Source organism: Tauraco erythrolophus, unplaced genomic scaffold (genome assembly GCF_009769465.1).
Source record: "Tauraco erythrolophus isolate bTauEry1 unplaced genomic scaffold, bTauEry1.pri scaffold_55_arrow_ctg1, whole genome shotgun sequence".
In the NCBI taxonomy this organism is placed as follows: Eukaryota; Metazoa; Chordata; class Aves; order Musophagiformes; family Musophagidae; genus Tauraco; species Tauraco erythrolophus.
Window position 1 is genome coordinate 436 of NW_028238623.1, and position 16,066 is coordinate 16,501.

Genomic DNA, 16,066 nt, shown 5'->3' on the forward strand with positions numbered 1-16,066 from the left:
GGTTGTAATGCACCCATTGGTGAAATGATTGTATTAATAGCTCTTAAATCTTTTAACATAAATCTCCATTTTCCTGATTTCTTTGGGATAACAAATATTGGAGGGAATTATATGTCCTAATTTGAGCTGTTCATTGACTAATTTTTGAGTTCAGTCCAGTCGCTCACCTTTTAGTGGCCACTGATCAACTCAGACCGGCTTGCCAGCTTGAATCAGGGCTGGACATCAGTGACGTGCTAAAAATTTGAGGTTAGCCTCACATTCCACTGATTCAACAAAGCCCGACCTCATAATGTATATGGGACATCAAAAACATATGGTTTCAAAATAGCTTGTTTGTTACCTGGGCCTACTGCTAACAAGGTCTGTGCACTCTGCTGTGGGATCTGTGTTCCACCTACTCTGATCACAGCTGCCAGGGCTTGTATCAGAGGCCGAGAGGGTGGCCAGTCAGGATTTTTCACTATAGATACATCAGCCCCTGTGTAAACTAGGCCAGAAAAGCCTTCCCATTAATGATTGCTGTTAAAGGAGGCTGTGCAGCTTTGACTGTCTGTGTCCAAAATTCTTTTGTGATAGCAGAGTGACCTTTATTGTTGTTATACACGCAGCTTTTATAGATTATTACTCTCGCCACGATGTGTCCATGCGGCTCTCACCCAACTGTGATTGATTACAAACAATAATGCACGCACCTATTTTAATTTTACTATTGGCTATGCCTAAAAAGGAGCTATTTTTTACTTGCTAAACTAAACATCATTTTCTCACACACTCTATATCGACTTCCCAAACTCCTCATATCAACTTCTCACACTCCCTGCACCAGCTGTTCACACTCCCTTTTCTTTCTCATCCTCTTTATCGGTGTTTCCCAACTTCAGAAAAGAGCACAGGCTTAAATCATCAAGGTCAAACCTCAACTGTAGCTGTGTGTATGATGCCACAACAACTCCCTCCTTTTTTGTTTTTCTGTGACCATTACTTGATTAACCGTACTCTGTACCGTCTGCTGGGAGCGTGACAATAGGCAGGGGGTGATTATTACTATGCATAAAAGAACTACTAGCAATATAATGTCTGCTTTACTAAAGATTTTAACCATCCTGTCAATTAAGAGCATTGATAAGGCAGAAGCTGTAGCATTAATTTGTTTTGCAAGCCAACAACCCAACTTATTCAGTGTAGTTAACACCTGTGCCACTCCAACTCCTGGTGCAAATATTGAAGCTGCAATAATTTTAGCTGGTTCCCAAAATTTTGCTTTATAGTGTTTCGAGCCTACATTGTGACACACCTTTACTAAATCTGCAATCGTTTTTGCCCGATTTCTGATAAGATCAAGAGCTTGTTGGCAGTCTGTGTTAGCATTTTGAATGGCTAGCTGGAATACCAACACATCTGCAGTAGCCGGATTTTCTGTTTATCTCTGAACTGCCATTTGTAGCTGATCAAAGAAATGCTCATAAGGTTCCTGTGCTCCCTGCCGAATGGAAGCAGAGGAAGCCTCCCCTGTCCCAAAAATCAGGGACACGTCTTAATGCTCTCTTAGCCAATTCAGTCAGCTGTTGGAAAGCCACTTGCTGTAACCCTGCCTGTGCCTAATTTTGACATGAGTGACATTTATTCATCTTAAAATATTTAGCTCTCGATTTAAGAGATTTAACACCTATAACACTTTAGCTATTGTTTCATTGGGAGATTTCCCCATCATTCCCCTTTCTTGTTTCAAAAGCATATTCTCCAAAGTACCATGTGTATATTCTATGATCGGTTGCCCAGTAGGATTGTAAAAGATACCAGCAACATGCTCAATACCTCATGATGACAAAAATACATATGGCTGATAAGAAGTGTATGCCAAAGTTCCTGCGAGCGTAAACCACGAGGATTAACACCATTCACTGGTGGCACGATCGTATTTTGACAGGTGCTACACAATTGTACAATTGAGCGGGCTTGCTCTCTTGTTATACCAAATTGTCACCTAATAGCATTAGCATTCTCATGGTAGAAGTCATGCAAGATGTTTCCCTGCACGAGCGAGTTTGGTACCAGAGCTGCACTCGTGAGAGGCTCAGCTCGCCTGTTCCCTTCTGCTATAGGCCCTGGCAGCGCGGTGTGCGCTCGCAGATGTACAATGGAATGTGCATGTTTACGGTTTTGCAACACTGATATTAACTGTTGAAATTGCTGGAACAGAAGAGGATTAGTTATTTCCCGCGATGCCGATCGAGACGATCCAAGTTACGATGTGCTCTCTCTCGGGGGGGTCAGGCCTCCCTCGCCTCAGCCGGGCGGGGGGGCGATGACGACCCAGCAGCCCTGTGCCGCCCCCCCCTTGTTGTTGTTGCTCTTGTTGTTGTTGCCGCAGCTCCGGCCGCTCGCGCTCCGTAAGCGCCGCCGCCCCCTCCCGCCGAGGGACCATCAGCCGCGAACGAACCGGCGCAGCGGGGCCCGCAGCGCGTCTCCGTCCTTTCCAGCCGCGGTTCGTTCCCGCACACGAGCGGCAGCGCCGAGGCAAACGCCGCCCGCGGCCCCGGCCGGCAGCAGCAGCGGCGTTCCCGGGGCGCCGCCGGGCGCGGTGGGCGGCGCGGCGCGGGGGTGCCGGTGTACCGACTGCGTTGGAAGAGGGGGAAAGCAATAAGTCTGTCTTTCGTTCGGGGCCCTGGATCAAAAGATTCGATGATGACTTTTCCAGGCCGGCAGCATCCCCACAGGTGGCTGCACGCCAAAGTTTAACGTCTATAGTGTCCCAAGTCCTTGTCAGGCATATATTTGAAGAGCTTGCCTCCGGTACATGGGCTGATACCCAAACCAGGAGTACCGGGAGTTTTATCAAGTTAGAACTGTTAGTAGTGCTGGTTTCTCTAGCACTTTGTCCCAGTCGCTTACCTCCTCCTGTTGAGGCAGTTGTCACTTATTTGTGGGTTTGGTTTTTTTTTTTTTTTTTTTTTTTCAGTCACTTACTTCTTCTTTCCTTTGGTTCCTAATTCTTCGTGTTTCTGATAATGTCTTTTGCATACCCCCCTGCAATCAGGGGCCAATATCTTTTTCCAAGTTTTAATCCACGCTCCTCTAAGAAACTTTTCAACAACGACAATGCAACGTCCCGTTCCATCATCTCGTTCCCAGGCTGTCATTGCAGCATTCCCATCCCGAACCAGACCTCGGTCTGCCTGACTCACCGGTCAGTCCGTAGCGCTACGATTCCGCCTCTCTCGGACGATCCGCCTCTCGGGCTATCCGCCTCTCTCGGGCTATCTGCCTCTCTCGGGCGCCGGGATGGCCGTCCTCTCTCTCGTCCGCGTTGTGGTCGTTGAAAACCCTCTTGATCACGTCGGGGTCACCAGATGTTGCGGCCGAAGACGGGGAAGCAAGACGCATCAATATGATGAGTAAAAAGGCTTCAGCTTTATTCTGTGACACTGCTCTTTTTATAGCATAGCTCGGTTCTGTGCACGCTTTCATGCGCTGTACTTAGCAAGCTAATTGGTCTAGCACTACTGTTCACGCGACAAGCACGAGTATGATACACACCGTGATTGGATAGAGATTTCTACGTTTGTTACAATATTTTACTATTTTTGCAGTTAGTATGTTTTGCTCAGAATCTTGTTTTTCATAGTTTCATCCTTCTTGTTTTTCCCAGGGACAGTGTGTTTTTCACAGCTTCAACCTACCTTCTTATCTCAAGGACAGTGCTCTTTTTATATTCGCTGATACACATTCCTTACTGTTAACACTTTAGCTGCAACAATCACCGTCTCATATGTGGGTTCTACCTCTTCCTCCTGTTTTTGTGATGGTCCTGGTTCATTTTCATCCCTTACTAAGCGAGCTGTTTTCTTTAGGCACTTTCTTTTCTGTACAGGGGCCACTGACAGGGGAACAGGTGGGTTCCCCAGCTCAGCTGCAGCATCTGTCATGCTCTTACCAGATTCAGGGACCTCCTCCCTACTTTGAGGGTGCTGAACAGTATTAGACACGGCCACTCGGTAGGCATGGGCCAGGCCCCAGCACACTGCAGCGAGCTGTGTGTCCCTGGAATTGCCAGGGCGACAGCACACTTTTCCCAATTGCTCTATCAGTTTGTCAGGGCTCTGTACTTGTTCGGGGGTGAATTCCCAAAACACTTGAGGTGCCCACTGTTCTAGGAATTTCCCCATGTCTTCCCACGCACCGTGCCACTTGTAACTGTCCTGCCTTGGGGCACATCTCTTGAGTTTTTTGAATAATTCTTTAACCCCAGACAGGACCTGAAACCCGTTCCAGACAAGCAGCAGTAGGACCATGATGGCCAGCTTGCCCCCGGGACATTCAAAATCCTCAAAGGCTGTTGTACCCGGCCCGAACGAGAAGGGCGGGCTGAAGGGCCGGTGGACGGGATCGTCCCCCGACTCCGCCGCCTCCCCCGCCGGTTGGGCGCGATTACCAAAAATTTCCGGGAAGTGGCGCCCGAGACACGGGCACGATGCCAATGCCGCGTACACGGAGCAGCCCAGCCGCGTGGCCAGCGCCACGACCGGACCATAAGCCCTCGTTATCCCGTACAGCGCCAGGAGGGCCCTGAGCCATCTCCCAACCGTCATAAACATCATCACAAACAGTACATAGGGCATGTAGGGAATTGCGGAAAACCACCACGAAAGCAACCAGAACAACATTATGATCAATCACTATTAACACAATAAACAGGTATAACAAATTTGGCTCTGTCGTTATCCCAACCCTTCGTGCCCCACGTTGGGCGCCAAAAAGGACTGTCGTGGTTTAGCTCAGCCGGCAGCTGAGCTACCACGCTGCCGCTCGCTCAACTCCTCCCTCCGGCAGGATGGGAGGAGAAAAATCAGAATGAGAGGGGTGAGACCAGTAGATTGGGATAAGGATGATTTAATAGAACAATATCAGGAAAAGGAAAAAAAAAAACAAAAAAAAACAGGGTAAACAACTCTGAACGTATAAACACGAAAACAATACGAACCGACCGCACGCGAAACGCGACGCACCGCCCACTCCCGATCACCGAAGCGAACCCCTCCCCCGGCTGCTCCCCCAATATATACCCTGAGCATGAGCCACATGGTATCGAATAGCCATTGGCCAGGCTGGGTCAGCTGCCTGAACCGTGTCCCTTTCAGCTTCCCTCGAAAAAGAAAAAAAAAAAAAGAAGAAAAAAAAAAATTAACCCTTTCCCAGCCCAACCCAGAACACTGGCCAATCAGTATTCCATATCATGCAGCATCATGCACAGTGTAAAAGTGAGGGTCAGCCAGGAAGAAGGGCTTTTGCTCTTTTTGCACTTTTGCTCTTTTGCGCTTGCTGCGCTGTTGCTCTGCTGTTTCTCTCTCTCTCTCTCTCTCTCTCTGCCCCTCTCTATTTCGGGGCCTCGCGTTCATCCGGGATTTGCAGTTTTCGGGACGAGACGGGCTTCGCATACGAGGGGGTGGTGAGCACCTATCTTGTGTATTAAATCATCTGTATTAAATCATTCTTATCTCAACCCACGGGTTTCCGTTTATCCTTTAATTCTCTCCCTCATTCCTGGGGGTGGGGGAGGGGGAGTGACTGGCTGTGTGGGGGAGAAAGTTTTCAACTTAACCCACGACAGTCTTAATTGGCGCCCAACGTGGGGCCCGAAGGGGTTGAGATAACGATGTTGCTGGCCGGAATGCTGTTTATTATCCTTGCATACATGTTACTGGACATTTATAATTTATTGCCTTGTTTACCCTATATGATGTTACGCGGAATGTTTATGCGGTTTTCTGGCTCTGGGTGTTGGACCGGCATGAAAAGTACGTTATCGGTAATTAAGGGTTTTGCTATACTGTACGGTGTAACTCTGATAAGATTGTCGGTGCTGGGACCGGCTCAGTCTTTGTATTCGGCGGTGCAGAGGGGGATGGTGATGTGGAGCTCGTTTATTAATTTTGAGCGTCACCTGGCGGATGTCATCGCCAATTATACCGGTGACTTTTCATTCACAAAAGCTTACGTTGATTTTGATAATGCCGAACATCATTGGAATAATTTAACCGGTTTGATTGTCCTGCAAGGTCTCCTGAATATATGTTTAATTATCTATATATTCAAAGTCAATCGGCCATTTAGGGGTGTATATCAATTTATTTCTCGGGTTATTGTGCTTGCCATCTCAACTCCCATGACAAGCACTATAGCTACTCAGACTACAACGGTATCAGTTGCCCCCATAAGGAAAAGAAAATGTATACAAAAGTTAGACGATGAAGAAGAGGAATCAGGGCCATCACAACAACCAAATGAGGAAGAGCAACCAGGGCCATCAGAGCAACCAGACAAAGAAGAACAACCAGGGCCATCACAACGATTGGAGGAAGAGAAACCGAGGAAATGTGTGCGAAAGTCAGAACGCAGAGGAGAGGATGATGATGATGATGAAGAGCGACCAGGGCCATCACGAGAAATGAAGCGGAAGCGTTCTGTTTCGCCCCAGAGGAAATCTCAATGGAGGAGGAGTGACATCATAGATGAGAGGATAACCACCAGATCTCTAAAAATGAGCGAGCTGCGAGATATTCGAAAAGATTATGGCCGCCTTAAAGGTGAGCCCATTGTCTCTTGGTTGCTCAGATGCTGGGACATGGGAGCCAATAGTCTGGAGTTAGATGGTAGTGAAGCTAGGCAGCTGGGAGCCCTTGCCATGGATGGAGGCATTGATAAAGCAATTGAAAGGCAGACACAAGTCCGCAGCCTCTGGAGACGGCTCCTGGCAGCTATAAAGGAAAGGTACCCCTACAAGGACGAGGTGCCATGTAATGTAAGCAAGTGGACCAACATAGAAAAAGCTATTCAGTATCTGAGAGAACTGGCTGTGCGAGAGTTGATTTATCTTCACTCGAGAAGCGGACCAAGACTCGAAGATCCAGATGACGTCCGGTGCACACGACCAGTGTGGCAGAAGATTCTGCGGAGTGCGCCAGCAGCATATTCCACCTCATTGGCAATAATCTACTTCGGAGACGATGAAGCACCACTATCCGTAGGTAATCTGGTCACCTACCTCCGACGATATGATGATAACACTTCTATACGAACCTGTGTTGCGGCTGTGGAAAAGCTGTCTGAAGAGGTCCGAGAATTAAGAGAAAAAGTAGATTTCCCACCACCTGAACGTTCTAGAATTTCAGCTGTCAGAACCAGGCGTTACCCTCCTCGAGAGAGAAAAGAGAGACGGTACATATCACGGGGTGAGCTGTGGTTCTACCTCCGTGATCATGGAGAAGACATGAGAAGGTGGGATGGAAAACCCACTCCGCTTTAGAGGCCAGGGTACGCCAGTTGGGAGGAAGAACCAACAGGAATAGAACTTTCTCCAGTTCCTCCAGGACAGCTGTTGCCCCAGTCTACAGTGAGCAGTCCACTAGTCAAAATGGGAGGGCTGATCCTCCTAGCCACCCTGACTCCAATCCTGCTGACTCCTCTGATGAATATGATAACAGGCATTAGAGGGGCCCTGCCTCCAGCCAGGTGGAGGAGAGGGATAATCGAGTTTACTGGACTGTGTGGATTTGGTGGCCTGGCACATCATGCCCCAGAAAGTATAAGGCTTTAGTGGATACTGGTGCCCAATGCACCTTGATACCGTCGAACTTCAGAGGGACAGAATCCATCTGTATTTCTGGAGTGACAGGGGGGTCTCAACAACTGACTGTGTTAGAGGCTGAAGTGAGCCTAACTGGAGAGCAGTGGCAAAACCACCCTATTGTAACTGGCCCAGAAGCACCGTGCATCCTTGGCATAGATTATCTTAAGAGAGGGTATTTCAAAGACCCAAAAGGGTATCGGTGGGCTTTTGGCATAGCTGCAGTAGAGACAGAAGAAGGCAGGCAGTTGTCTACTTTGCCTGGTCTCTCAACGGACCCTTCTGCTGTGGGGTTACTGAGGATCGAAGAACAACAGGTGCCAATTGCTAATACAACAGTGCACCGATGGCAATATCGTACCAACCGAGACTCTCTAATTCCTATCCATAAGTTGATTCGTCAACTGGAGAGTCAAGAAGTCATCACAAAGACCCGCTCACCTTTTAACAGCCCCATATGGCCTGTACGTAAGTCCAATGGCGAGTGGAGGCTGACGGTAGGCTATCATGGCTTGAATGAAGTTACACCACCATTGAGTGCTGCTGTGCCAGATATGCTGGAGCTTCAGTATGAACTGGAGTCAAAGGCAGCCAGGTGGTACGCTACAATTGATATCGCTAATGCGTTTTTCTCAATTCCTTTGGCACCGGAATGCAGGCCACAGTTTGCTTTCACTTGGAGGGGCATCCAGTATACCTGGAATCGACGGCCCCAGGGGTGGAAACACAGCCCCACTATTTGCCGTGGACTGATCCAGACCACACTGGAACAGGGTGATGCCCCAGAACATCTGCAATACATTGATGACATCATTGTATGGGGCAACACAGCAGAAGAAGTTTTTGAGAAAGGTGAAAAGATAATCCAAATCCTTCTGAAAGCAGGCTTTGCCATAAAACAGAGTAAATTCAAGGGACCTGCCCAGGAGATTCAGTTTTTGGGAATAAAATGGCAAGATGGGCGTCGTCAGATTCCGATGGACGTGATCAATAAAATAACAGCTATGGCCCCACCAACCAACAAAAAGGAAGCACAAGCTTTCTTAGGCATTGTGGGTTTCTGGCGAATGCATATTCCCGACTACAGCCAGATTTTAAAACCCCTCTATCAAATAACCCGGAAGAAGAATAATTTTGAATGGGGCCCAGAGCAAAAACAAGCCTTTGAACAAATTAAACAAGAAATAGTCCATGCGGTAGCCCTGGGACCAGTCCGGACAGGACAAGATGTCAAAAACGTGCTCTACACTGCAGCCGGGGAGAATGGTCCTACCTGGAGTCTCTGGCAAAAAGCGCCAGGGGAGACGCGAGGTCGACCTCTTGGGTTTTGGAGTCGAGGATACAAAGGATCTGAAGCCAACTATACTCCAACTGAAAACGAGATCCCAGCAGCATATGAAGGAGTCCGAGCTGCTTCTGAAGTGATTGGGACGGAAGCACAGTTGCTCCTGGCACCCCGTTTGCCAGTGCTCGGCTGGATGGTCAAAGGGAGCGTCCCGTCTACACACCACGCAACTGATGCCACATGGAGCAAGTGGATCGCACTGATCACACAAAGAGCTCGGATAGGAAACCTCAATCGCCCAGGAATTTTGGAAGTGATCACTAACTGGGCTGAAGGTAAAGACTTTGGAATGTCACCAGAGGAGGAGGAGGTGACACGTGCTGAGGAGGCTCCACCTTATAATGAACTATCAGACAATGAGAAGAAATACGCTCTGTTTACGGACGGATCCTGTTGCCTTGTAGGAAAACATCGAAAATGGAAAGCTGCTGTATGGAGTCCTACTCGACAGGTCGCAGAAGCTACCGAAGGAGAAGGTGAATCAAGCCAGTTCGCAGAGGTGAAAGCCATCCAACTGGCTTTAGACATCGCTGAACGAGAAAAGTGGCCAATGCTCTATCTCCATACCGACTCTTGGATGGTAGCAAATGCCCTGTGGGGATGGCTACGGCAATGGAAGCAGAGCAGCTGGCAACGCAGAGGTAAACCCATCTGGGCTGCCCCGTTGTGGAAAGACATTGCTGCTCGAGTAGAGAAGCTGATTGTGAAAGTACGACATGTAGATGCCCATGTACCCAAGAGTCGGGCCACAGAAGAACATGAAAACAATCAACAGGTGGATCAGGCTGCCAAGATTAAAGTGGCTCAGGTGGATCTGGACTGGCAACATAAAGGTGAAAAATTTCTAGCTCGTTGGGCCCATGATGCCTCAGGCCATCAAGGAAGGGACGCCACATACAAATGGGCTCGTGATCGAGGGGGGGACCTAACTATGGACACTATTGCAGAGGTGATCCATGAATGTGAAACGTGTGCTGCAATCAAGCAAGCCAAGCGGTTAAAACCTCTTTGGTATGGAGGGCGTTGGTTGAAATATCACTATGGAGAGGCTTGGCAAATTGACTATGTCACACTTCCACAAACTCGCAGTGGCAAGCGTTACGTGCTTACGATGGTGGAAGCGACCACTGGATGGCTGGAAACCTATGCTGTGCCCCATGCCACCGCCCGGAACACTATCTTGGGCCTTGAAAAGCAAGTCTTGTGGCGGCATGGCACCCCAGAAAGAACTGAGTCAGACAACGGGACTCATTTCCGTAACAATCTTATAGACACCTGGGCCAAAGAGCATGGCATCGAGTGGGTAATGGGTGGTGGAACCTTCAAACATTGGGATACGCATTTAGCAAAAGCCACCTGGTTAGTCAACACTAGAGGATCTGCCAATGGAGCTGGTCCTGCGCAATCAGAACTTCTACGTAATGTAGAAGGAGATAAAGTCCCTGTAGTGCACATGAGGAATATACTCGGGAAGACAGTTTGGGTTATTCCTGCCTTGGGTAAAGGTAAACCCATCCATGGGATTGCTTTTGCTCAGGGACCTGGGTGCACTTGGTGGGTGATGCAAAAGGACGGGGAAGTCTGATGTGTACCTCAAGGGGATTTGATGTTGGGTGAAAATAGATGATAAAATGAATTGAATTGTGTGATATTAATTGCTGAATAACCCTGTCCCTGCATACCATCATCGCTATGGTTGTCACATTGTACTAATGACATTATATTAAGAATCATCCAGGTTAATGAAGAATGAACTTCGTCAGAATCAGAACTGATTCCAAACACCCAGCAACTTCTTTGAGATCAACATCTTCAACCTGCAGACAGCGGCTGGATACACCAACTACGAGCTCCAGGCGCCACACGCAACAAAGACTACATGTCATCCGTTCTACCGACTGAGCGAATTCCACGTCATCTTTCCTGCCCTGAGAGACTGCTACAACAGATGAAGACACATTTTGGAGGGATGACCCATGGCTAAGGGAATAGTATATATGTAAGGTTTGAGCATGATGTGCATGGTATGGAATAAGGGGTGCTAAAACTAAATAATAGTTTTAGCTAGGACAGAGGGTTTTTTTAACAGCCAGAAGAGCTCCGTGTTTTGGTTTCACTCAGAGGCTCGCTCTGAGAAGAATGCTGATAGCAAGCTGGTGTTTGTGGTTGGACGTGAAACTCCAAGGACTTTTCAGTGTGCCGGAGTGCAGAAGCACGGCGGGATAAGGGGGGAGCATAGATGGGACAAGGGGGACACGATTCCCCTTGTGATTTGTGTGGAACTTAAGACTGAGGCCAAACTGGCCAATCAGTATTCCATATCATGCAGCGTCATGCCCAGTATAAAAGTGAGGGGCAGACGGGAAGAAGGGCTTTTGCGCTTTGGCTCTTTTGCGCTTGCTGCGCTGTTGCTCTGCTGGTTTTTTTTCTTTCTCTCTCTCTCTCTGCCCCTCTCTATTTCGGGGCTTCGCATTCGTCCGGGATTTGCAGTTTTCGGGACGAGACGGGCTTCGCATACGAGGGGGTGGTGAGCACCTACCCTGTGTATTAAATCATCTGTATTAAATTGTTCTTATCTCAACCCACGGGTTTCCGTTTATCCTTTAATTCTCTCCCTCATTCCTGGGGGTGGGGGAGGGGGAGTGACGGGCTGTGTGGGGGAGAAAGTTTTCAACTTAACCCACGACAGTGGGTCCTGAAGGAACTGGCGGATGAAGTTGCCAAGCCACTGGCCATTGTATTTGAGAAGTCGTGGCGGTCTGGCGAGGTCCCCGATGACTGGAAGAGAGGGAACATAACCCCCATTTTTAAAAAGGGGAACAAGGAGGACCCGGGCAACTACAGGCTGGTCAGCCTCACCTCTGTGCCTGGCAAGGTCATGGAGCAGATTCTCCTGGGAACCATGCTAAGGCACATGGAGAGCAAGGAGGTGGTGGGTGACAGCCAACATGGCTTCACCAAAGGCAGATCGTGCCTGACCAACTTGGTGGCCTTTTATGATGGGGTGACAGCATCGGTGGACAAGGGTCGACCAATGGATATCATCTACCTGGACTTGTGCAAAGCTTTTGACACTGTCCTGCACAACATTCTTCTCTCTAAACTAGAGAGGCATGGGTTTGATGGATGGACCACTCGGTGGATAAGGAATTGGCTCAATGGCCGCACTCAGAGAGTAGTGGTCAACGGCTCGATGTCCAAGTGGAGACCAGTCACGAGTGGCGTCCCTCAGGGGTCCGTGTTGGGCCCGGCCCTCTTCAACATCTTTGTCGGTGACGTGGACAGTGGCATGAAGTGCACCCTCAGCAAGTTCGCCGATGACACCAAGCTGTGTGGTGCTGTCGACACGCTGGAAGGGAGGGATGCCATCCAGAGGGACCTCGACAGGCTGGAGAGGTGGGCCCGTGTCAACCTCATGAAGTTCAACCAGGCCAAGTGCAAGGTCCTACATCTGGGTCATGGCAATCCCAGGCACAAATACAGACTGGGCGGAGAATGGATCGAGAGCAGCCCTGAGGAGAAGGACTTGGGAGTACTGGTGGACGAGAAGCTCAATATGAGCCGGCAATGTGCTCTTGCAGCCCAGAAGGCCAACCGCGTCCTGGGCTGCATCAAGAGGAGCGTGGCCAGCAGGTCAAGAGAGGTGATTCTTCCCCTCTACTCTGCCCTCGTGAGACCTCACTTGGAGTACTGCGTCCAGTTCTGGAGCCCCCAACATAAGAAGGACATGGACCAGTTGGAGAGGGTCCAGAGGAGGGCCACGAAGATGATAAGAGGGCTGGAGCACCTTTCCTATGAGGACAGGCTGAAAGAGTTGGGGCTGTTCAGCCTGGAGAAGAGGAGGCTCCAGGGTGACCTTATAGCGGTCTTCCAGTACCTCAAGGGGGCCTACAAGAAAGATGGGGAGAGGCTGTTCAGGAGGGCCTGTTGTGATAGGACAAGGGGTAATGGTTTTAAAATAGAGGGAGGTAGATTCAGATTGGATATTAGGAAAATATTTTTTACCATGAGAGTTGTAGAACACTGGAACAGGTTGCCCAGAGAGGTGGTGGATGCTCCATCCCTGGAGACGTTCAAGGCCAGGTTGGACGAGGCCCTGAGCAACCTGATCTGGTTGGAGATATCCCTGTTCCTTGCAGGGGGGTTGGACTAGATGACCTTTGAAGGTCCCTTCCAGCCCTAACGATTCTATGATTCTATGATTCTATAACTTTATTAGGATTGGTGTAAATTTCTCTTGTGAGGGGTGGTCGCAGCTCGGAGGCGGGCGGAGGTGTGATTTTGTAGCTAAAGGACAGAGTTTCACCATCACTGCTGAGGCAGCGGTTGTGATTCATCTTTATCCTCACCAGGCGCCCCTTATCCCTGATAACCCAGATGAGCCGCGATATCTCCGTACCACTCTAATCCCCATTTCAAGGATATTACCTAGGCCTTGTTTGCTATTCCTTATCCTGGATAACAGGGATGAGCCGTGATACCTCCGTACCACTCTACTCCCCATTGCAAGGGTATTACGTGGGCCTTGTTTGTTCCTGGGAGCAGCAGCTGTGTTTCATCTCAGAGCTGCTCTGATATTACAGCTTAGGTTGAGATATAGCTGAATTTTGGGGACAATGTTCTCCCATTCCCCTCCAATTTCAGTTACTTTCCCACAAAACCATAGAATGGTTTGGGTTGGAAGGGACCTTAAAGATCATCCAGTTCCAACGCCCCTGCCATGGGCAGGGACACCCTCCACTACACCAGGTTGCCCAAAGCCCCATCCAACCTGGCCTTGAACACTTCCAGGGATGGGGCATCCACAACTTCTCTGGGCAACCTGTTCCACTGCCTCACCACCCTCAGAGGGAAGAATTTCTTCCTTATATCTAATCTAAATCTCCCCTCTTTCAGTTTAAATCCATTGCCCCGTGTCCTGTCACTACACACCCTTGTAAAAAGTCCCTCTCCAAGTCACCTGGTTAGAACCTGAAGGCCAGTCAGCTGACGTGGCACAGGCTAATTACTCCTGGGCCAGGTGCTTCTTTTGGGTTGGTTTGGGGGTTTGGCAAGAAGACACACACACGTGGTAAAGCTCAACACCAGCGGGAGAACAGAACTGCGGCTCAAGACTCCGCACTCGCTGCGTACCATAAGTACGTCTCAGTCACACACACACAAACAGGATGAACACAAGTTATAAATTGATTATTGCGTTATATGTGTGTGCCCCTAGAGATCCTACAAGCGGTTTGCCTGTAAGCAGTTTGCCTGCATGTCGTTCCGTCATACTTACCGACGTGCCAGCACCACCGCTCCTGTCCCGATGACCACAGTGACAACCCTGCTGTTCCTTGGGGTCATGGCTGACAGGCACTTCACGTAGCAGGTGCCCCTGTGGAGACAACGGTGGTCTCGATGGAGCACATCTCAACCTGTATCCCCGTGCGGGCTCTGTTGTCTACCTTTCCTTCGTCCGTGTAGGGCCCGTGCGTGGCAGGAGGAGTGACATTGTGCTCCACCATTTTTGTTATATCACATTCCCGCTGTCATGCCTGCACGCGGCAGCTGGGGGGTCGCCCCGGTGGTCTGCCTTCCTCATTAGAGTCTTCCTCTTCTCACGTCTTGCACATCCACTTCTCGTTGCTTGCCGAAAGCCCCAAGTTTCTGCTTACTCCGTGCTGGAAAGTCCCATTTCTGCTCCATCAGTTCTGGAAAATTGTATCCAGTCCATCCCCTGAACTGGAAGGTCCTGAGTTCTGTTCAACCAGCTCTGAAACGTTGTGTCCAGTCCAGCTACAGGCAAGGTCTTCCTCTTCTCACCTTCAGTGTCCCAACTAGGGAACCGCCAGTTGCACACTCGCTGGAAAAGCAAAACTCCAACAACCGACCAGTACAGCATTACTCAATCAGGGGAAAATCACTAAATCAGTGGAAAGTCCCCAAACGACATCCGCGTGTCAACTCCTTACAGTCCCCTACAGTTGGCCTGTTAGCTGCACGATACCAGCAGTGAATGGCCTGCTCCATGGGTTTTTGTCCTGCCAAACAGTTGCTGGCAGCAGAGCTGGCACATCGCTGAATGGCTGGCAGCGCGCCGTCACGCTCCGTGTTTGGTACCAGCACGGGGCTCGCTGCTGTCACCGCAGCCAGCAAGCTGGGCAGCCAACTGCCTGGGGCACGTGCCCGTGCTCTCCCCACACCCTGCCACTCGTAACTATGTGGCCTCAGAGTGGATCTCTCTGGGGTATTTTTAAATAGTTGTTTAACCCCAAACAAAACCTGAAACACCTTCGGGAGACAGAGCATTAACACTGTGCTGGCTAGAACGCTCCCAGAGTGTTCAAAATCCTCAAAGACTGGTGTAATTAGCCTGAATGGGAAGGACGGAGTGAAGAACCAGAGGAAGGGACCCTCTCCTGCCTTTCCCAGGGCCTGAGCCCGGTTACCAGCAAATTCCAAGAGGTAGTGCCCGAGACACAGGCACGATGCCAATGCCACATACACGGCCCAGCCCCGCCGTGTGGCCAGCGCTGCGGCTGTATCAGAAACTGATATGAGCCAGGACAGCACAATGAGAGCCCGGACGGCTCTCCCATATACATGGGGCACGTAAACATTCACATGGCACAGCCACGGGGACAACCAAAACAACATTGTGACCTGCGATATTTCACTAATACAACAAACACGTGTAACAAACTTGGTTTTTAACACACTCTAGTTGAATTTGTCATTATCCCAACCCTTCATGCCCCACATTGGACACCAAAAAAAGGGCTGTCGTGGTTTAGCCCAGCACCAACGTTGCTGCTCACTCACTTCTCCCCCTCGGTGGGATGGGAGGAGAAAATCAGAAGAAAAACATAAAACTTGTGGGTTGGGAGAAGGACAGTTTAATGGAACTGTGCAAAAAATGAGAAAAAAGGGTAATAACAATGATAACATTAATGAAAAGAGCTAGTACAAAATGAGCTGTACAAATGCTCACCACGCAGACCTGGAACCCAGAAGCCCAGCCCGCTCGCAATCGGCAAAGATGCGGAAAGCCCTTCCCTCGGCGAGCTCCCCCAGTATATCTTCTCCCCCAGTATATCTTCTCCCCCAGTATA